Source organism: Kogia breviceps, chromosome 9 (genome assembly GCF_026419965.1).
Source record: "Kogia breviceps isolate mKogBre1 chromosome 9, mKogBre1 haplotype 1, whole genome shotgun sequence".
Lineage (NCBI taxonomy): Eukaryota > Metazoa > Chordata > Mammalia > Artiodactyla > Physeteridae > Kogia > Kogia breviceps.
In genome coordinates this window covers 110,445,134-110,467,545 of record NC_081318.1, presented here as the reverse complement: position 1 = coordinate 110,467,545, position 22,412 = coordinate 110,445,134, and the positions used below count along the sequence as shown (strand labels likewise).

Sequence of the window (22,412 nt, the reverse complement as noted above, 5' to 3'; positions counted from 1 at the left end):
GATATCCAAACAAAATTCAGTTCCTACTGTACTAGAGACAAAGATGAGTGATTAGGTCAAGCAATAACTTACAAAGTTAATTGGGTAAATATGAAGAGAAGCAAGGTTGAGAAATATTCAGTCATTTTACCATTTTTTACCACAAATGGTAAAATAGACCAAAAGGAGGGAGTCAGATGAAGGTTTTGGCAATGTAAGAGAGCTAATCCTTCATTTACCCTAACAGGGCATCAGTAGATAACATCTAAAATTAATAAATCCAATGAGACAGTAATTTATTTATAACATATATAATTATGAGGACTAAACAACCAGAGATGAGCTGAGAGGTGACTTTTGGAGAGGAAGACATAGAGGCGGGAAGTGATGCAGTAGAGAACCCTTTAGCTATAGCCCATTATGTTTACGAATTTAACTTTGTAAGTTATTGCTTACATGTACTGCTTTGATGAAATAAAATTCAGTGAAAATATCCATAATGCAGCTTTTCAGCCTCTTAGCTATTATGGGGCTGGTTTCTCTGAGTAATGACAATCTGTTTCAGTGATGCCCAATTGTGTTTGTGCTTTGACCCTTGTGCAGCAATGTGACCCTTACAAATAAGGTGCGTATTTACCGCGCATGAAACCCTGCTGCTTGGCAACCCTGTCCCACCACATAAACTCAGATGGAAACACAGAGGATGAGGCATTGTTGAATTCATCTGTAGGTAAAGACATTCTTTTTTCTGCAAACAGGAGGCTGCCTAGCAACCATTATCCTGCACGCTGAGGAGAGGTTAGACCCCATATTTCCCTTTTTGAACCTAGTATGAAATCCAGCATAACAAAAATAAGAATCTATATCCCTGTTTAGTTTGGAATTATTTTACTCCTATCGAATCCGACTTTCTTACAAATCAAAGCTACAGTAACAAAAGAAAAATACATGTGAGGAGAAGCAAGTGCCTTAAATTACCTGCAGTATGTAAACATTATTTTTCTTTCTAACTGGTTTAATCATTTCAAAATAATATGTGCAAATCCAATGCTAAACAATAAACCAATGATGGAAAGCATGCACGGTTTTGAAAGTTGAAGTTCAGTGAATTCCATTATGTTTCATTGCATTATGCTTCATTGCATTATCCTTTCCACTTGAGTAAACGTACTGTACTCCATTTGGATTTAGCCATGCTGCAGTGTGCCTGTCAGAAAATTTGCATTTCTGTGATTAAAATGAGAGATGTGTCTGAGATTTATTGGAAAAGTGGGTGGAGAAAAGGCTTTATGTGCTTCTGAGATCATTTCTCTTTTATGATGATTTGTAAAGAGCTTTGGAAACAAGGTACAAAGCTGCTAGGAGGGTCAGGAAAAAACCGCGAGTCCTGGTGGGTGCAAAATTCACTCTCAATTACCCACACTCCATTAACTCTTGACCCAGAATGGGTCATGACTGCTTCTCTTTAGTCTGAAAATTAAGGTTAACAAAAGCAAGAATCTTTTCTTTTTTTCTCTTTCTGAACTTTGGGTATCTGACAACTAATAAAAATTCATTAAAGTATTAAACCTCGTCAACTCTTTTTCTTAACTTATGGAAGTCAATAGTCATTTATGTATCAAATGGAGGCCCCCTGGCGGCTGTAATAAAGCAGATTGGAATGAGTTCAAGGAAAAAATATGAAATGCTTTGTAACTTGCCTACCTTAAGTCTGTGGGTAGATACTTTCCTGAAGCGAGCTGCCTTCTTTCACAGGAACTCAGCAGTCTTGTTATGTGTTCTTGACTGTTCTACAAACAAGGCTCCCTCCAGTGAAAGCAAAGCGCTCCAATGTGTCACCCTGCCTCTAGAAAATGTCCTGGTTTGGGCAGGAGTTAACTCTTATTGTGCATTCAAACAAATCTTCTGTCTCCTCTCATCACCATCAAAGTTCGCTTTGTAACGAACTGTGAAAATGATCTGAGACCTAATATAATAGCACACCCTGTCGGGTACTGTAAACATTCATTGTTAATGACAGCATGAGCTGGATACGAATCTTTACAGCAAATCAGCAGCGCCTGGGAAAATGTGGAGATGTGATCTTTGGTCAGGACAAAGAATAGAAACTAGTAATGCAAGTCCTGTTTCACTTAACCGGTTGACTGTTCAGACCACGGGTGAAAGTCATTCCCCCGGAGGGAGGAAAACATATACCAGCTGGAATATTTAGGATTTGCCCTAGCTTTTCATTTCCAATAAAGGGATACAATTACTTTTCAGGTGGCAGAAGTGACACTCTCAAGCTGGTTATTGATAGAGGTGTTTTTCCCCCCCCCGAGATTCCTTCATGCTTTTGTGCAGTAAGCAACAGGCTCTGTATTAAACTGGGAGCCCGAGTCTGAGAGCAGTAAGAGAGCTTCCCTAGAAGCCCTACCCTTACCCCCAAATTCTGCTCACCTCAGTGGGGATTCACCCTAATAAATCAGTGTGTGCTCAGGATTTCCAGGGTGAACAATGAATCATAATAATTCTCCTACCATTCAGAGAGCTCTCAATTCTTAGGAGATCTGCAATCACGTTTAAAAGGCAAAGGTGCTAATGAGGTTTATAAATTAAGTGAAAGCAGGATAGTTGTGTCCTATCTGGTGATAAAGGGGGAGATGGATAATATCATTAAGGGAAATTAAATACTTTCTTAGATTGTAAAGACAAATTGAATAAAAATATTACTGTAAACAAGGGCTCTTTTGTTACAGTGCCCGCTAATTATGGGGAGGACACTTGTATGCTGCCTGGGCTTACCCTGAGCCTACCCTTGGCTCTGAGTTTTGAAAGGAGTGAGCATCTGTGGGCAGCTGTGGGCTGTAGGCCATGGAGAAGGGGACAGTGTTTACCCTCGTGTTTCCTGAGCAGCCTCTGCTATAGCACCTGGATCCTAGTCTATGAAATTATACTACTCTCCTCTTGCCCAGTCACTACACCTGCATCTTTTTGAGATGAGGCTGTTTACCTGTTAGATTTCTTATTGGACCCTTTATCCATGACCATATGACACACACATTCTGGCATGCCAATAAATGAGGTAAATTTAGGGAAATATCAAAAGAAATAAAAAGAGGTTTATAGGTGCTTTATCCCCAGTGATGATTCATTCACTGTAACTATGTTATAAATAGTTGAGACAACGCAATTCTCCACAATATCTCATAATGTGGACATATTTATAAAGTACTATGAGTATTATTCAGGCTTTATATTGATTACTTCCTTGTATACAAACAAAAGTCCCACAACTCAGGTACTCTTTTTCCCAATATGCAGAAATTGAGGCATAGGTTATTTGTCTACCTTGTCAAACTTACAACCTCTACTACAGGATGCATTTAGATTTGATCGATCATAAAACTTTCAAATTCCAAAGCCCTTGATCAGAATCATGACAGGGCATCTGTATTAATTACCTCCAGTTACCCGAGTTTCCCATCCTGTACTGGAGCTGGGTAAGTAACAGGACAAAAAAAAGAAGAGACAACTGACACGCTGGCTTGTGAAACAGAATAGATGCTATGCTGTGATAGACACTAACAGTCCAAAGTTCTAAGAAAGCCAGTAAAACAAACAAGAGTTGGGCAAGATTTATATGTGCAAAGACCAAATATACTAGGTTTGTTGAATATTTTTAGAATGCTTTTGAATAAAGTGTAGAGAGAGAATGTTTAGTAGAATGATTAAAAGTACAGACTCAATCAAATTGGCCTAGAATTCAAATCTGATCTCCCTTATAACTAAAATCTTGGGCAAATTGTTTCCTCTCAGTCTCCATTTCTTCATTAGGTATAATTTTAGGACTTCATAAGATTGTGTGGAAATTAAGTAGATTGACAGATATAAGGCACTGAGAAGGGTGTAGACAGGCAACTTTTAGATGAGATGAGATGTTTTAATTTTAGAGAATGCTACAAGAACAGTTGCTTCTGGTCTACATCTGAAGACTATTCCTTAAATAATAATTTTCTTCTTAGTATTTTATTTTCTTTCTCTCTTTTTATTGGCTACTAAATATTAGGGCCAAATTTGTGGTGCATTCAGATGAGGTGCTTAGGCCCATCCGTGAGGGCACCTGACAACGATATTTACCACATGACTGATGAACAAGACAGCTATGACTCACTGGGGTGTGACTCGAGGCAACCGTAACTTGTTTATTTATTCATTGTGTCCCTTTGGAATCTACACACCAAACTGAAGTTAATAAATATTGAGAAGTATGCATCAGTTAATCACTACCATCGTGAATGATCTTACAAAGGGTCTAGCAAGAGCAGGCGTACATGCAGCTCTGCAAACACTGTAAGGAAATGTTTTATAAGGTTTCTGGAGCATATGCTATACAGCAAAGACTGGCTCGATAGATGCTCAACAGGTCCACCTCCTCTTCCCAGGCACACAGCTGAACTACATTACCCAGATTCCCCTGCACCAAGATTGAGTCATGTGACTAGAATTCACCAATGGAGTGAGAGTGGATGTCAGATGTGGGTTAAGAGGCTCAGGCTGTGGGGGAGGGTGTGCCCTCTCACCGTTCTCCTTTACACCCATGGGGGGCCGGAGGGGCTCTTGGCTAGATAAAGGGGATAGAATCTCCAATAGGTTCAGTCCCTGAATAACTGTGTGGACCTGAGTTTCCTGACCAATTTAAATAAGTATATATCTTTAATGAAAAACAAAATTGCATTCCCTTATTGAGCACTGGAGGTTTGTTACAAGACTTAGCTTATCTTTGTTAATATACTCTCTATGCTATTATATTTAGTTTAACAAAATAAAATTCCATTTATATTTGTTTACTGACACAACAAAATACAATCTGCCGAGCACCGTGCTAGGTCCATGCAACTTCATCACCCACTAGTCCTATCTAGGATAAGGGTAATGATTCACAGTATATACTGGGAACTGTGAGAAACATCACACAGAATCCAAATGTCAATTAACACAAATACCAATTTGTAGTTTCTGGTATTTACGATTCATACCAAATTCTAGAATGTGTATATCTTTTCCTCCCTCTTGGCTACTTTTAGAAAATCCGCTCCCAATCTCTAGATTCCCTACTCAGGCCCAGGACTCTGGTTAGTAGAAGTTAGGATGTAGAGAATCGAGACAAAACGGACTCTAGATTAAACGGAGTCATCATCATTCGAATTCCCTGTTCCTCCAGCTGGTACAAAAGTGCACTCCACATTTTATTGTTCTTTGCTCTGCTTTTTCTTGCCCTCGTCCTTATATACTAAACAATCTGAGATCAAAGAGAAAGAGGAAAGAAGACATCTTCAGTGAATTTTAGTTTATGCAACAGGAGGTGGTGGGGGGGAGGCATTTCTCCACTTAAGCATAATTGAGCTGGGAGTTCTTCTGAAGCTTGAAGCAAATATCTTAACTCATATTAAAAAGCGTGTCCTATCCTGGCTGTGCCTTCAGTTCTTTGACTTCCCTCAGGTAACTGCTATAAGGAATGGATGGTCTAAGACTGAATGTTAGCTTCTGAGAAGTTATGTTCTTGTCAGATTTTATGATCTCTATTTCCTGATGTTTACTGTCATTCTTCTTAAGTGCTGATTTGACATTATCCTCATTATTCTCTGTTTCCATTTGAATACTTCTATTTCTTCTGATAATTTTTTAATCTCATGCCAAATCCAAAAGACTTAATACACTTAAGACACATCTCCAGATATAAATGAAATCTCTTTTAAAGAGCATTATCAGGTTATAGGTGTACATTAGCAAAGTGTTTGACCAAGTTAGTTCATTTTCTCTTGCCTAAAATGAGAATCTCTGAGGTAGAAGGGAGTCTCTGAAGAGTGCTACAGGGCTCTGTTTTTTGCTCTGTTGAAGTCAGTACTTTAATTAAATTCCTGGGCCATAATGATCAGATTAAAGGCCATCACTGAAGTTTAAGATGACAGTTTCAGAAACGAATAATCTTGACATACAGATACAGTGAGACAGATCTGACAAGATGAACATTATGTGTTATAAACTATGTTAAGGGGTTGATGGCAGCCACGTTCATAATTCCATTTCAGTGGTTAAAACAAATCATCTTTTCCTCTTTATACAGGCTCACAAGGAAGTGTGAAGAGGAATTGTGAGCGCATGATACTGTCCCAGGTTATTGGGATAAGACTCCCTCACACAAAGATGGGGGACTTAATTCTGTAATACCCATAGACTAATATAATTGGAAGATAGTATTCAAAATAAGAAAAATGATGATCATCTTCTACTTGACACTGGCCATAGCATTTCTAGAGCATGTAGATGTCCTCTAGCCAAAGACTACCAGAAATACATCTGTAGTTGAACAACTGGGTTTGATATTTGTTGCAGTGAGAGATATCATACATCACAGGACACCATTAGGCTTTGGTTGGAGAAGAGCCTAAGAAAGTGGGAAGTTGCTCTAGAATCATCTTGTCAGAAAGACAGGGCAATCTGATGATTGAATGTCTCAATAAACCTTACCTATTGGAAAGGTAAACTAGTAGGAGGATAAATCTGTAATTGGTAAAGAAATGGTAGTCACTTATTTAAGGAGAGAGCAATCTCAGAATAACTTCAAAATCAGAGGTTCCTTAAAAAACTACAAATAGAACTACCATACGACCCAGCAATCCCACTACTGGGCATATACCCTGAGAAAACCATAATTCAGAAAGACTCATGTACCAAAATGTTCATTGCAGCTCTATTTACAATAGCCAGGACATGGAAGCAACCTAAGTGTCCATCAACAGATGAATGGATAAAGAAGATGTGGCACATATATACAATGGAATATTACTCAGCCAAAAAAAGAAATGAAACTGAGTTATTTATAATGAGGTGGATGGACCTGGAGTCTGTCATACAGAGTGAAGTAAGTCAGAAGGAGAAAAACAAATACCGTATGCTAACACATATATATGGACTCTAAGGGAAAAAAATGTCATGAAGAGATTAGTGGTAGGATGGGAATAAAACACAGACTTACTCGAGCATGGACTTGAGGATATGGGGAGGGGGAAGAGTGGGCTGTGACGAAGTGAGAGAGTGGCATGGACATATATACACTATCAAATGTAAATTAGATAGCTAGTGGGAAGCTGCCGCGTAGCACAGGGAGTTCACCTCTGTGCTTTGTGACCACCTAGAGGGGTGGGATAGGGAGGGTGGGAGAGAGGGTGATGCAAGAGGGAAGAGATATGGGAACATATGTATATGTATAACTGATTCAGTTTGTTGTAAAGGAAAAACTAACACACTATTGTAAAACAATTATACTCCAATAAAGATGTTAAAAAAAATTAAAAAAAAAAATCATATGGATTTGAGTTCAAAGCCTTTCTCTGTAACGTTCTACCTGTACTACCTTGGAAAATGTACCTAACTGCTCTGATTCCAATTTATTTATTTGAAAAAAATAATAAAACAGTTTTTCTTAGACTGTATGTATTTAAAAAGAAAAATGGAATCATAATCATCATCATTACGACCACTATCACCATCATTATCACCGTGATCATCATCTCCATTATCAATTCCCTTTAACAGAATCTAGGCTAGACCTGGAAATTTAATACTACTTTAAAGAAAATAGTAACAGAAATTCATGATATCCGGAAACATTTGGAGACAACTAAGTAGAGATTGCAAGTATGTAGGTGGATTTATGAGCCCAGAGTTCAAATTAGAGGCCTGATATATATATATATATGATGATAGATGTGCTCATGCATTTAATATGTATATCCAATGCTCAACCATTATCAGTAACTGTAAATATCCTTAATAAATGCTTCATACAAACAGTCTCATCAATGTGAGTCCCTAGCTGTTTCCATGAGTAGAATCATAAATATCAGAGCTGTGAGGAAATTTAGATGACGTCCAGTCAGTAACACTATGATCCAAAACAGACTCCTTTCTCTGACTGCCCCCTCCCTGAAACAGTTAATTAGCCCATTCTACTCTCTCTTAATTCACCCTGTAGAAATATCTAACATCACACATTTCACTGTAGTGTCTTGCACTTCATAGAAATCCATCCCTTTCACTAACTGTGAAACCCTTCAGGGCACGAACATAATGGATGTATTCCCAGCACCTTGTATAGTTTCTGACACATTGGAGAAGAAATTGTTTTACTGGGATTAATGAGTGAATGATGTTTTCTTCATTACTGTGATATTTCCCCCTGAAGCCAAAGGTGATCATTTGTGTTTATTGTTGTTAAAAATAATTTGTATGATATTGCCCTTTCCTTCAAATTATTTATCTAATTTAAAATCCTACACAAGCCATCGTAACAGGATCGGTCTCCCATTGTCATCAACTCCAATTGCTTTTGGCCATTCCACCCTTATGCAAATAAAAATAAATATATCCTGGCAGTATAAACCAAGGATAGAATCCCAAGGCACACAAACTTTTTCTCACTGGTTGCTATTAGTTATGTCATTAGTAATATTGATTTTAAGCTTACGTATCTCTACCTGAGTTATCTATCTGTAACAAAATTGAAAGATTATTTGCCAAAAGTAAAAATAATCTATGTATTTGGCAGCATCCTTATAGTCCACTAATACTATTCTGTTTTTTAAAATATGAGGTTTTCCTTGCAGAATCTGTTACTTTTTAATAAATACTGACTCCTAGGATAAACTGCTATCATTAGTACTCAAACCCCCATTTCAAAGTCCATTCTGGTTACCAGGAAAGCATGAGCTGAGGTCCACTGTCTTTTGCTTCCCCCATCCAGCTCAGATTCCAGATACAACCTTAAACTTCAAACTAGAGAACAGTGCAGTCATGGCCAAGAGATAGGGAAGATTTCTGAGAGAGGCATCTGAGCAAAGCTGATGAGATAAAAATGAAAATAATGGCCAGCAATTACTGCTCACTTAGGTGTGATGAGTAATGTATTTAGAAATTTCAGAAGAATAGTTTGGTCTTATTTGCAGAACCTCCTTGTCCACTGGCTGAGGAGACGTAGTTTGGCGGATTGCAGATATCGCCAGACCTTGTAATTTGAGGGGCTGAGGAGTTGAGTAAGATACCGGGAAAAAAATGTAAATTCCTTTACCTTGTGCAGTCTCTACCAGTTTAGAGCAGTGGCTCTGGGAAGTTGTTGACACTACACAGAAAACCATGAAGAGATTACAGCCCAGATATGGCAGAGCTATTCCTGGATGTAACAGACTTTTTCTATAGTATGTAGGGATGTATCAATGGAGGCCAGACATAATCACGCTATCCTCTTTCCACGGATGATGAGCAAAGCCAGTGCTGAATTAAAGAAAAAGCAAAACAAAACTGTTTTACCTCTAAAGCAGCCATTTCAACCACAGACCAGAAGACTAGGGAAGATGAAATTGTGCTGTCATCACTACCCACATTATTTTCTCTATCCAGGTTGCCTGGATGATAAAGGAACCAAGAAAATTACAGCCACCGGCCTTCTACGTGAGAGCACCGGACAGCAGTCAGGCAGATCTCCTCAGTCTATTCATGGGAAACGACCTTCTGTCTGTCAAATGTGATTAAACAGAAATGAATGAATAAACAAATCCGACGGGGACTTAAGAAGAGATCCTAAAACATAAAAGGGGACACACTTAAAATATGAATGTGCTAAACGGAAGTAATATTTGAGCACATTTGTTTTATTCTGCCCCCAATCAAATTCCAGAAAACACACACAACTGAGATTTCCACCAGCCCTCCAGCATCTTGAATCAGCCCCTATTTGATATCAAAATAATATTAATGTCAACATTTCAATAATGTTGAGGTCAATATTTCCTGCCCTTTCCCACCCCTCCATCATCCCAGAAGTTTGCAGGTAGACTAAATTCTTCGTGGTGATTCATGTAGTAACTTAAACAATTTCTCGTACTTGTGGAGTTACACTATAAAAACACAAAAGTTTAATACTTACAGTGTTTAAACTCTCAAGATAAACAATTAAAATTTGAGCCAAGAGAGATTGGCCAGTGGAAAACTATATGAAAGTTGTCTTTTTGGTTGCTGTTTATTTGCTTTACTACAGGATAATAGAGTCTAGAGATGTTCTTTAATTCTTTGTTAACAATTAGGCAATAAACGTGTGCCCAATGTTACATACACGCGTATGCACATACACACACACACACACACACACACACCACACACACACTACGCCTACAGGGTTCACAAAGTGAAAATATGAAACCAAACAACAGAGGAAAGCACAAAAATAAAATATACATGATGGTGATAGGAAAAAGAGACTGCATTAACAAATTTTAAAATACCACTATATACTAGTTGCAAAAGCCACATGTAAATTTTTTTTAAAAAGAGCCATATGTAAAATAAAGTAAATAAGAGAGGCACAGCAAACCAGGGAAATGCAGAAGAAATGAGAAGGTGAAGAAAGATTAATATTACAGTGAAACCCAAGGCAAAAAGCAACATAGAGAAAAAATAAAGTGTGTTGAGATCTGTAACACTTTAGACACGATGATACCGTGCACATAAATCTTTATGCTGCATAAGCATCTGCATCAATACTTATTAAACAAAACTCTATAAGATTGTCAGAAATGGCCATCAGCTTCTGAGCTGGGACAGAAAGTCTTTAGGCTATAGGGGGTTCTGCTGTTGTCGGTCTGGCAGCCCATCCATTTCATTTCCCTTTTCAAAGTAAAGAATGGTCCGTGATTATTGCTTGAGAACGATAGAAGAGCAAACCCCTCCACAGCTCTCTTCTCTTCCTGATCGTCGGATTCACCCCAGAGCACTCCCATCCCTTTCTGCCTTCCTGCACTTGAAGAGAGCAAACCTACACTTGAAAAGGCTCAGCCCCTCCTGTCCCCTGCATAATAAACCCCTGGTGTTGTGACTCTCTGCCCTAGAGTCAGCATTCGAATCGTGTTAAAATCTCTTCTCTACCTTTTCCTGTGCTTCCCTTGGCATTGACCCAGACATGAGGACAGATGTGACAAGATCAACACACAAGAGAGAAATTGGTGAATGTAGGTATCAAATATATAGGAATATCAAATATAAATTTCACTCTGACCATTATGTAAATTTTATTTACCAGTGTATTTAAATATAGATGATAAATATATATTTTTTAACTCTTCATGATTACCAACTTTAAAAACTGACTGATCTGGGGAATCCCCTAGTGGCACAGTGGTTAAGAATACACCTGTCAAGGCAGGGGACACGGGTCTGTGCTCTGGTCTGGGAAGACCCCACATGCTGTGGAGCAACTAAGTCCACGAGCCACAACTACTGAGCCTGCGTACCACTAGAGCATGCATGGCTGAAACTCATGCGCCCTAGAGCTCAGGCGCCGCGACTACTGAGCTCATGTGCTGCAAGTACTGAAGCCCGCGGACCTAGAGCCTGTGCTCTGCAACAAGGGAAGCCACCGCAATGAGAAGACCACGCACCGCAACGAAGAGTAGCCCCCCTTCACTGCAACTAGAGAAAGCCCGTGTGCAACAACGAAGACCCAACACAGACAATAAATAAATAAATAAATAAATAAAAATAAAAACTGACTGATCTAGATTACAAAAGGATTGTTTTTCTTTATCATAAATCCCCTCTTACAAACTCTTGGAGTCTCCAATTTCAGGCCCTCTCACACTCTATTTTTCATGCTTTGTATAACAAGCAGTGTATCTTCTTTTCTCTTTTAAAATTTCAAACATAAGACCACATGGGTCTTATTGTACACATTTTGTGAATAGTGACATAACCAGTATCTACAGTCATTTTAATTCCTTGCAATGCCTGGCGTTACTATTCCAATCCTCCTACAAGCTGATGGGCCTCTCCTTCTAGAGGCAAGTCAAGAGACCCTTACAACAAGTACATTTCACTTTAAAAATATGTGAGAGCAGGTGACATTTAACCAAATAGTGGGATATGAGACAGATCACCCATCTCAACTGGCAGCAGGTGCAAACGAACATTCACCACACTGATCTCTTATTGCCTCTTTCCGAAGTTTTATTTGTTGGTCGCCTAAGGCGATGAGCTTGCTGGTGTTTTCATTACTCACTTCAATCAACAACCTGTTTCATTACACATTATGTGTGTCTCAAAGTGCATCTCGGATCTGGAGCCGTGAACATCACTGCTCATGATGCAAAGGGGGCCCGGCCCCTTGAGTGACTCCTGGAAGGTCTGGGCCTTGGACGTGGGTGGCCTCTCAGGGATTAGCAGCGCGGCAGTTGCCTTGGGAAGTTGCGCATTTTCACACAAGCTGCAGAGGTTTGGTGGAAGCATCTCCAACAGCGAGATACAGCACTGGACTGCATGTTTTCTCCCTCACTTCTGGAAATAAGAACCGTAATCTAGGGGGAGCCTCTGCACATGGTCATGCCTACGTAGCCTCTTGTGGCCTTCACTGCAGACCTGCAGGGCAGGTGGCCAGGGGCACTTGCCTCTCCATACAAGGTACACAACGCCAACGCATGTCATTTTTTATTGAATCAAACTCTGATGATTACATTTGCAACTTAATTAAGGCAGCCTTATTTTTAGAGTTTTCATTGAAAGCCTGGGAAGAAAAGAGGCAAATGCTTCCTCTCACCACCCCAGAAAAAAACAACGAATCAAAGCCTGAAAGTTACTAAAAGAAGGTAAATGATAGGTAAATGATCCCAGAATTAAATATAACAACAAATCTCACTCTGATGTGCACTGTTTGGAGAAAGGGTGACATAACCTTTTTTCATGTTTACTTTTTTGGAACTCCTGGAAGGCAGGATGTAGCCTCTGCTCAACCCTGGGAAACCCGGTAGGAGCAAGGGCCTGCCACCACCTCGAAGAGGGCAAAGCTTTCAACTTTCTGCAAAAGCTCTTCCTTTCCCTGTTTAGAAGCTGGGCTTTTGCCCGGCTGTCCACTCTTCCTCTGAATTGATAAAGACTCCAGTAGGTTTGACATACAAATCATTTTTTTTTTTCCATTTTGAGAACTACTCTCTATAAAGCACAAAACTTGTCCTTTTTTAAAAAAAACAACTTATCAAATCAGAGAAAAGATTTGGGCAGAGATCATATCTGACAGTCTTGCAATGAAAACGATTAGGCACAGCCTGTTCTTCTGATTAATTGTCTAAACGGTGATTGGGCCGGCCTGAGAGAAAACCAAAAGGTGAGAGCGAAAAATGTGGCTACCTAAGTGACCTACAGGAGGTCATTGGTTTGGAAAATGTAAACAAATGTATGTTTCCACACCATTTCAATACACCTGTCTTTAGTTTGCATGCCTGGGGTTGCCAAATGGAAGAAAAAGCATCAACCCACACTCGCATGCCTTTGGTCTCTCACGCCCGCTCCATTCTGTTGATGGAGATGACTTTAGAGGTGAACAATCTCTAAATTAGCTTTTTGTAGTGATGAGATTAGACCAAAGGTAAACACCTATTTCACTTTGGGTTTCTAGAAACTGTTAGTCTACTAAATATCTATGGTGATAAAATAACCTTTCCCGTTGGGCATGGTTTAGATGAATAAAATACCTATTCTTCATACTGTCCCAGTGAAACATGGATTCAAGGGAAAGTTTTTGAAAACTTTGAGTTTAAATGATGTCTAAGTGGGGATGTATGGCAGGTGGCAGGTGGAAAATAATTTATAATAATAAATAAATAAATAATATATAAATAATAATAATATATAATTTATATTTATATAAATTAATTTATATAACATATAAATAATAAATAATAATAATTTATTTAATATGACCTTGTGGGGAGTCTACACTGTGCCGGGCACCTCCACAGCGGTGGACAAGACCAACTTGTGCTCTGTAGGACATTCCAGAAGGGATGCCGAGAAGACAGAAACTTGTCCATAATGGAAAAAAAAGTTGTTACTAATCCAGTGCCAAGGTGACAGTTAGAGCCAGACTTTTAAATGGAACATAGGCTTCCTTAATTCAATTACATTAGTATGCCCCAAATTGAAGCCAGCCTTCTCCATGGCTTCTCCCACCATACAAAGTACAACAAAAGCACTACCCCCCCACCCATCCTCAGCTCCCTCTCTGTGTGGATGGCGCCATGATGCATGTAGGTGTACACGTCACAGAAGAGGCATTTTCTTTGATGTTCCCTGGACTCTTCTTACCCCACGTCAAATCTACCCCTTTTTATCTTTTCATACTGTCTCCATTGTTTTATGTATCTGTGCTACTCCTCTCCACTTCAACCCCACCTCCCTAAGTTAACATGCCATGTTTTTTCCCTCCTGGATTCCTTTTATAACCTCCACAGTAGATCCCTGCTCCAATTTTGGCTACACGGTTTTTCTCTGTTGAAAATCATCCCTGTGTTTGTAGAGTTTCCTGATGATATGAGTCCTGACTTCCCTCTAGGAGAATTCGGGAACTAAGTTCTCAGACTCTTTGCTGCTGGGTTACATGCTGGGTTCTGCTAATCAGATACAAAGGAATGTGAGATTTCATTTCAAATCAAGGGATATAGAGATGAAAGCATATTCTGGGATCACCTCTGTCACATCAGGACAGAGAGGCATGCCAAGGGCAGTGGTGGGTAAAGGGTTCCTGGCAGTAGAACCATATGCCCAGCTGAGCTGATAGGCGGCCTTCAGTGGCTACAGTGATGTCCCCACTTGAACAGTGTCCCTTTGAGCGTTCCTGCTCCATATTGAGATATATGCAGAAACTGAAGGGCAACACTGAGAAACCATTACAGCAACTTGACATCAGCACGACATCCAAGGGTTTGATGAATTGAACAGGATCATAACCAGGGTTTTGTCAAATTCACCGGGTGAGTTGCTCAGGGCGAGAGCTGTAGGCTTGTCATCCTTTGCAGAGCCATGTTGAATGTTCGTGACATTTTAAGGTAAATTTGTGAACTGTGACTGAGAAATGGCTTACAAACTGAGAAAATATACAGGTTATGCATGTCCCTCAACGGGGCTTTATCTGCTATCTTTTGCATGATTCGACTGGGATTGTGAGTTTTGACAGGAAGACCACAGAGGTAAAGAACCATCACATTAGATCCTATCAAGGTTACATACTATCAATATGTCTTATCACTGTTGACCTTGACCTTGATCACCTGGCTGAGATAGTTTCAGATTTCTCCACTGTCAGGTGACTGCTCTTTAGAAAGTCTTCACTATACCCAGTACACAGTTATGGTTGGGGAGTAATGCTCTGCTTCTCGAGGGGACAGTAATCTGCATAAATTGTGTGTCATTCTTCTGCATGAGAGATTTGCCACTTATCCCCATTTATTAATTTACTACAGCATTTATTTAGATCAGTATGGGCCCATGGATTTTTATTTGTACTTAGTATTGTAATCTAGTATTACATGATTTATTTATTGCTCAAACTATTTAACCTTTCATCATTGCAAACTTTTTCATACGGCTCCTGGGTCCCTATGTCATTCCCTAGCGCTGTGTTTTGCAGTATTTGCTAGTTTTGCAAACTTCCTTGTTTTTGGCACTGTGCAATCTGCCAGGCTCATCACGTGTATACAACGCTCCATCCTGAGAATCAGCCATTTCTCCAAGGAGCCCTGGCTCCTTTCACTGAAGAATGGTACTTGGAAACCAATCCCTGGGTGCTGGGGTGCTTGCTGTCACTGGGGTGTTACTGTGTGTAGGCTCCTCCAGCCGACAGTACGAGAACATATTTGTACTCATACTAACCCATGTATATACACATATCTGTAAGTATTTCTGCGTGGATCTGTCTTTATCCATATTACACTAAACATAAGTTCATCCTGATGTCTCCACCTCTTATCTATTAACTCATGGAGTATTATCTATTATTATTAACTCATGGATTATCTCTCTGTAATCTTTCACTCCAACAGTGAGAAACCTAGTTCCCAAGAACTGTCATCATTTACTTAGTGGTTTGATTCCAGTACACTCCTGTTAGAAGCGCTAATCCACACCCCCTTGGGAAACAATTTTATCTACCAGAATAGAGACTTTGTGCAGTTCATTTTGTTATAAGGCTTACATTCTCTACCAATATCCAGAATTCCTTAGGTTAGACACGTTTCATCCTATTTCCTCCAATGAGGTTATTCCAGGTATTTATAATGCAGCTATAGTCATTGTCACAGTCTGCATTCATCCTAGGCTTGCCCAATCTCCTAAATAATTTTTTAGAAAATTCATACCTTCAGATTTATTCATTCTGATGGAAGGTTCTCTGGGGCTTGGTAAATGTATAGTGTCATATATCCACCATTAGAGTGTCCCACAGAATAGTTTCACCGCCCTAAAAAATTCCCTGTGCTTCACCTATTCACCTTGGCAAACGCTGGCACTATTGATCTTTTTGCTGTTTTCCCTTTTCCAGGATGTCATATAAATGGAATCATATAGTATAGACTTTTCTAGCACGGCTTCTTTTATTTGGCAATATGCCAAATAAATTCACTCACAATTTTGCATGGCTTGACAGCTCATTCTTTTTAATCGTTGAATAGTATTCCCTTTTACTCATGCACCACAATTTGTTTATCCATTCACCTATTGAAAAGTATCCAGCATCCAGGTTACTTCCAGTTTTTGATAACTATCAGTAAAGCTACTATAATCTGTGTGCAGGTCTTTGAGCAGCAGAAACTATCAAATCAGTTAGTGAAATATGAAGGCGCGCCTGTGTTGGATCTTATGGAAGGTGTGTATTCAGTTTTGAAAACAACTGTCAAACCTAAATGACTAAATCACTTTGCATGAACACCAATATTAAATGAGAATTCCGGACTTCCCTGGTGGCGCAGCGGTTGAGAGTCCGCCTGCCGATGCAGGGGACGCGGGTTCGTGCCCCTGTCTGGGAAGATCCCACATGCCGCGGAACAACTAAGCCCGTGAGCCACAACTACTGAGCCTGCGCGTCGGGAGCCTCTGCTCCGCTACGGGAGAGGCCACAACAATGAGAGGCCCGCGTATTGGAAAAAAAAAAAAAGAGAGAGAATTCCTATGGTTCTGCAACCTCATCAGCATTTGGTAGTGTCAGTTTGAATTTTAGCCATTTTAATAGTTATGTAATGAAAACTCACTTTTATTTTAATTGCACGTCCCTCATAAAAATGGTGTGGGTCATCTTCCCATATGGTTATTTGCTTCCTGTATATTTTATTTGGTGAAATGTCTATATAAATTTTGTCTATTTTAAATTATTCATTTTCTTATTTTTGAATTCTTGAGTCTTTAATGTTCTTCATTGTGCGTATTTTGGGTACAAATCTTTTATCATACATGTACTTTACAAGCATTTTCATGTAGATGAAATGGTAGACGGTCTTTTCATTCTCCTAAGAGTGACTTTCACACAGCAGGTTTTTTTTGTTTTTTTGCTTTGTTTTGTTTTGTTTCCAATGTTAGCAAAGTCCAACTTATCTATTTTTCCTTTCATGAGTCACCCTTTGTTCTTGTGCAAGTCTCCTCAGCAAATCTAAGGCGGCAGAGGTGTTCTCCTAGAAGTTGTATAGGGTTGCATCTTACATTTAAATCGATAGTCCATTTTGAGTTATTTGTTGTGTAAAGTCTGTGTCTAGATTCAGTTGTTGCATATAGATGCCTAGTTGTTCTGGAATTATTTGTTAAAAATACAATATCTCTATTGAACTGGCTTGCTCCTTTGTTAAAAATCAGTGTCTATATTTGTATAACTTGAATTCTTGGCTCTCTATACAGTTCTACTGCTCTATGTATGTGTTCTTTTCCCAATACTACACTGTCTTGATTATAGAATCTTTGTACAAAATCTTGCAATTGGGCAGTTGGAGTCCTCCAACTTTGTTTCTTGGTTTTGTTTTGTCTATTCTGTCCTTTGACTTTCAGTATAAATTTTGGAATTGGTTTCACACACACAGAATAGACACAGATATATTTAAAAACTTGGATTTTTTAATTGGCATTATATTAAATCTATAGATCAAGTTCAGAAAAGTTAACGGTGTGTTTTCAAACCCCTGAATGTGAAATAGCTCTCCATTTACAGTAGATCCTTTTGATTTCTTTAATCAGTTTTTAGTTTTCAATATATAGATCAGATACATTCATAAAACAATCTACATATTTTGTCATATTAACAGATTTTAAAAAACAATAAGATCGTATCAATAAATGGAGAAAAAGCAGTTGACAAAATTCTACACTGATTATGGTAAAAGAAATCTCAAAAATGGAAGTAGAAGGAAAGTTCCTTAGCAAAATAAAGAATATATATGAAAAAACTACAATTAATATCATGCTTAATTAGTGGTGAGAGATCAACTCTTCCTTTATAGGATAGGGAACAAGGCAAGAATGCCCTCTCTTTCCATTCTCATTCGATATCAAACTGAAAGTTCTATCTAGTGCAATAAGACAAGATAACAAAACAAAAATTAATATATAGATTGAAAGAAATTAATAAAACTGTCCTTAATTGCAGATGACATGATTGTTTAGGTAGGAAAGCACAAAGAATCTAATAAAATCTCCTAGAAATAATAATCAATCATACCAAGTAACAAGATATGAGATTAATACGCTTTTCCATATGTCAACAAGGGACAATTGGAATATAAAAATTTTATAAAATAACATTTTAAGTAGTAACAAAAAACTGCAGTATTTATGCACAAATCCCTTAACCTTTCATTTCTAATTATAACTTCCATGAATATCTCTTTCATGTAGTTTTTACATGGATCTTTGAAAATGTTTAGGATACATTCATTTAAGTAGATTTACAGGTGTCACCCTAGAATGCATATGTTTAAGACTCTGTTACATATTACTAAATCAAACTGCAGAAAATTTTGTAATTTGCACAGTCTCACCAATGTAGGAATACCTCTGATTACTAGACTTACTTATTTTATTAGGTAATTTCACAATAGATTAATATTCTTCATAGATACAATGCCATACACAAAGAGAACTATACCAATAAGATTATTGCCAAAAGGCATGGACTGTCAATTCATTAAAGAACCAGAATATTCTCTTAACTTACAAAAAATGGTTACAACTAGTAATTCAAGAAAATGACATACGAATAAAATAATACTTTGCATCTATAAAATAATGGGTAAAGAAGAAAATGATATAAAATGATCTGTTTGGCAAAGTTATGTGGAGACAAGCTCTCTTAAGCACTACTAATGAGGGCAAAAAGTGGCTCCGCATTTCAAAAGAAAATAATAATTTCTATCAAAATGAGGTGTATGTTACTTTGCTCCAGACATTTCACTTCTTTGAATTTATCCTAAATGCATAATCAGAGAAGTTCACAAAGATGCATGCATGAAGATGTTCAACAAAGCATAGTTTGAACATACAAAATCTTTAAACAATTTTAATGTAATTTTATTTATGACTACTTGAGAAAATTAGTATATATTCAAACTATAGAATTATTTGCACTGAAAAGGATCTTACAGGTTTATGTGTTTCTATGTGAAAATATGTTAAAATTTGTATATATATATATATACACATATGTGTATATGTATATACATATATATGTATATAATCTGAAGGTATGATCCCATTTATTTAAAATTGTATGGCCATGTATGTGTGTGTGTGTGTGTGTGTAGAAATAGAAAGAAGACAGAATGAAATTCACTAAAATGTGTGGTTTTATGCTTTCAGGTGTCTATATATTCTTTAGTATTTTAAAAAATTATGGGCATGCATTATTTTATTAGCAAAAAATTATAAAGCTATTTTTAAAATATATATTTATTTATTTGGTTGCACCGGGTATTAGTTGTGGAAGCCAGACTCCTTAGTTGCAGCAGGCAGGCTCTTTAGTTGTGGCATGCAAACCCTTAGTTGCAGCATGTGTGTGAGATCTAGTTCCCTGACCAGGGATCGAACCCAGACCCCCTGCATTAGGAGTGCAGAGTCTTATCCACTGGGCCACCAGGGAAGTCCTATATAAAGCTATTTTTTAATTAAGAAAAAAGCTTGCTTGTTAACTCCTCTAAAGGCAAAACTAGTAAAACAAAAAAATCATTGTACTTTTTTCTGTCCATCTTTTACTTGCAGTTATTTAATGTTGAAATTTAACTTTATTTATCTAACTTATTTTTACTCAAGAGTTATTATGTTTCAGAATGATGTGTAAAACAAAATAGTAGGCCTAATTCTCCTTTTGATTGTTTCTAATACTCACTATCTATCTTTTTCAAGAACTATTTCTCCATTCTTAAGATGTTTGAAATGTTGAAAGGACTCAGGAAGAATGCAGCTACCTTGTGTTTATACAAAACCTGTTCTGAAACGAATTTCTCTTTATCCAAAGCAATAAAGAACAATAATGTGGGCTTGTGAAAATATTCTCTAATACATGAAAGAATGAAACATTGCACTCACAGTGTGGAGGGAAGATATATTTGTGGGGGAATCCTTTTTTAAGGGAAAAAAGTAATTTTAATCACTACTTGTCTGACGAATTCAAATCAATTTTAGTAAACAGAGACTCCTGAAAAAAGTCTTTAATCTGATGAATAGTTGACATATTGAAATGAAAGGAAGTTGGCTAAGAAACAGTAGCAGAATGGGCTTCACTGCACTGGAAAACAGACAGCAGATCAACATGTTGAGAATGCTATGAGCAACTTGGAAGATATAACTCCTAACATTCAGAAGAAAAGAACAGTATGGAAAAGAGGAGAAACATAGAGAAAAAACACTGATAACCGGAGTCCCCAAAGACAGGAGAAGAATAGAACAGCATGAATTATGGCAGAATAGCCCACCTTCTTCCTGCAGTAAACCCAAGCCATGTCTGAAAACAGAAATAACCTCCAGAGCCCCAAGAAACTTCTCTTGTGTGGATTGTGTATGTATCCATGTAAAAACACTTTCACTGCCCCTCAAGATCTTGCTAAATGATGTCCTCTTACATTACATTGAAATTTTATCCTTGTTACTTTTAACGGGAAGAATTATAATGAATTTTGTTACTACTGTGATAAAATTTTATCAATTACAGAATGGAGAAAACTTTACAAAAGTGTTACCCATTCAAAGGAACATGCACCCAATTTGTTACGTAGGGACCATTCCTTGAACTCGTCAAACTAGAAAGAAGACTGTTGGTGGTATGTGGTCTTTGGTGGAGGGGGTGCAAAGAAGTTGAAGAAGAGTGGGTGATCCACTTTTAGCTTCAGCTCAAAGCTGTGTCTGATGATCATTTTTTTTTGGCGGGGAATGGGAAGCTGGCAATTTACACTAGAAGAAGTTCCTTATAGCTTTAAAAGAATTGGAAACTTAGGATCAAAAAAAAAAAAAAGCAACATCGAAGTGTTCTTGCCCTAATCTGTGCTCACATTCCATTTAAGAAGGCCACAGCAGATGTGTAAGCATTTTGGACCCATTATTCAATGTTTTTAAGGTCTGTGGTCATCTTGTGTTCAAACTGCACTTAAAGGAAACAAAATTGTGTATAATACAGAAAAATGTCTTTTTCTGTAGGCAAAGTAAAGGCTAAACATGAAAAAGCCTATATACATGTGGAAATAATATGTCCCTACGACACACCGAAGATCCCAGAAACACAGCTTCTCGATCCGCCTTTCTCTGTCGTCAATATGCAAAACAAAATATTTAGGTTCATCTAGATACGGCGCATATTTCAATTTTTTCCACGCGATAGTCTCTCACTCACAGGAAACTTAGTTATGTTGTGTCTTTGTCTGAAATCATAATGTCCAAATATCACTCTCTATATGTATTTATTTAATGTGTCTTGGAATGAAAAAAGTCATTATATGTCAAAAACCAGCAATTAGAAAGTGGTATAACTTTTCAACAGTTGTTGTCAAAAAAATGTTAATTAAACTGTTGTTTTCTTCAAGAAAAATATAATAGGCTTTATATTTAATTTTCATATTTAACTTGTAGAATAATAAATGTCCCTTATGATAAATTGTATGGTACTAATCTGTCCTTTAGATTTTAAATGTTGACGTGTCGGTTCTGAGAGTTTGGACACGAACAACACACTGTCTGGACTAGAAGTCCTGGTCATATCCTTTCCTTGTACTGTCTTTAGATGAAGCAGTGACACTGTGAGGTTTTTTTATTCCCTTCTTGTACTTTCTGCCTATTTACTAGACCCTGCACTGCTTTTGACAAACTGTAAGCAAAATGTATACTACATGATGGCATCTTCAGCCAATTTTCAGCTCAAATGCAAGTTTTTGCCCTCACACTATAACTTCTGTGATTCAAATAAGGAGCTTAGACACGTTTAAACACTCAGATTGAAGCTGCCATTTTCCTAGTTTTCTTTTTTTTAAAACTAATCTGGGGGTGTCAAGAATATTTGCTTTGGTGATCACTTCTTCATTTCAATATTTAGAAAGAGTCATGAAGAGAATATTAAA

The 22,412-nt window shown here is 37.8% G+C and overlaps 1 non-coding gene across 1 annotated transcript; it reads right to left on the bottom strand.

The window, feature by feature from the left end:
- Window positions 1-19,875: 19,875 nt before the first annotated feature.
- On the bottom strand, window positions 19,876-19,948 carry TRNAR-CCU (transfer RNA arginine (anticodon CCU)). Its single transcript has one exon. It is a non-coding gene; the product is annotated as a tRNA-Arg (tRNA).
- Window positions 19,949-22,412: the final 2,464 nt, after the last annotated feature.